The sequence below is a fragment of the Helianthus annuus genome, chromosome 4 (genome assembly GCF_002127325.2).
Source record: "Helianthus annuus cultivar XRQ/B chromosome 4, HanXRQr2.0-SUNRISE, whole genome shotgun sequence".
Taxonomy (NCBI): domain Eukaryota; kingdom Viridiplantae; phylum Streptophyta; class Magnoliopsida; order Asterales; family Asteraceae; genus Helianthus; species Helianthus annuus.
Genome location: NC_035436.2, coordinates 50687343 through 50688683, shown reverse-complemented (window position 1 = coordinate 50688683; position 1341 = coordinate 50687343). Strand labels below are relative to the sequence as shown.

General features: G+C 30.5%; 1 long non-coding RNA gene across 1 annotated transcript; it reads right to left on the bottom strand.

Annotated features, from left to right (window-relative positions):
* Positions 1 to 433: 433 nt before the first annotated feature.
* On the bottom strand, positions 434 to 1134 carry LOC118491271. The gene is made up of 3 exons (XR_004891083.1): positions 1041 to 1134; positions 890 to 965; positions 434 to 808 (listed from the first exon to the last, which is right to left on the bottom strand). It is a non-coding gene; the product is annotated as an uncharacterized LOC118491271 (long non-coding RNA).
* Between the last annotated feature and the right edge of the window lie 207 nt (positions 1135 to 1341).

The window sequence follows — 1341 nt, the reverse complement described above, 5'->3', positions numbered from 1 at the left end:
AAGCCTAATGCAACTTTTTATCAAAAGCTGCATTAGGTGAAGTTGCATTAGACCTAATGCAACTTTTTTGTTAGATAATGCAACCTTTTTAGAAAAGGTTGCCTTTTCTTTTCAAATGCAACTTTTATTATATGCAACCTTTTTATATGCTAATGCAACTTTTTTACTTTTAAATGCAACTTCTGCTACACTAAAATGCAACCTTTATTATATTTTTAGTATACTAATGCAACCCTTTTTACATGAAACGCAACAGTTTTTTAAGATTTTAATTATAACAAACGCAACCTTTTTACAATTAAATGCAACTATATAGCATCATTATTTGAAATACTAGTTTTTTTATTAATATGCAATAGTATTTCAATTACACTAACACTATAGTAACAAATATAATAGATATCTTATATCATAATTTAACATATGTCTAAACTCGAATAATAATGTAATCAAAACAAAGTTTTCAATCACAATGATAATACATAAAGAAAACCTCCTACTCATCTTCAAGATCATGAATCACTCCAATAGGTAGTTTTTTCATAATACTTCACGTCGTAGCTTCAAAGTTTGCTTGCTAGCTGTCAAAATCTTTGTGTATAGCTTCTTGCTCGGCTTTTTTTTTCCTTTGATGAACCTCTTCCATTTCTTTTCTCATTTCAAGCAATTGTTCTTGAACTAGTTCTTCATCCTCGTTTCCCAAATCATCCTTGCTATCGTCCCCTTGTATCTCATTTTCATAATTTGCAAATGGCATATGGTACATGTCTTCGTATTTATCATCTTGATCAACATCATCTTGTTATTGCTAAATAAGACATAACCAATAAATAGCAATTACAAAAATATAGCAACAAAATGAACTAGTTAAATCACTAAACATAAGTACCTTGAGAGCTCATAATAGCTGCTTCATTCTCATCATCTTTGAAACCATCTAGTTCCAATATCTACTCCATTAACATCTAAAGGCACATGAGAATGAATTAATATGAAAGGTAGTTTTAATTAAATAAACTTTACCATCGACAAAATAATACCTTAAATTTCTCATCATCGTCATCAACAAGGGTCAATTGTCTCTTTGCTCCGCTTTTGATACAGTTCGGTTTTGCCTTATTTTTTTTAATACCTCCCTTTGCCTTTGTGGCCATTTATTACTTGATAGAAGTTCACCAATGGTAATTTTTGTTCTTGATTGATTCACTTGTGTTGCATATGAATCAAGTGAAAACTATCGGGAGACATTTGGAGCAATCACTTGGCGTTGCCTATATAAAATTGCAAGTTCATCAAGAGAATCTGGTGCAATATATTGTGGACGACAATGTTATACCATAT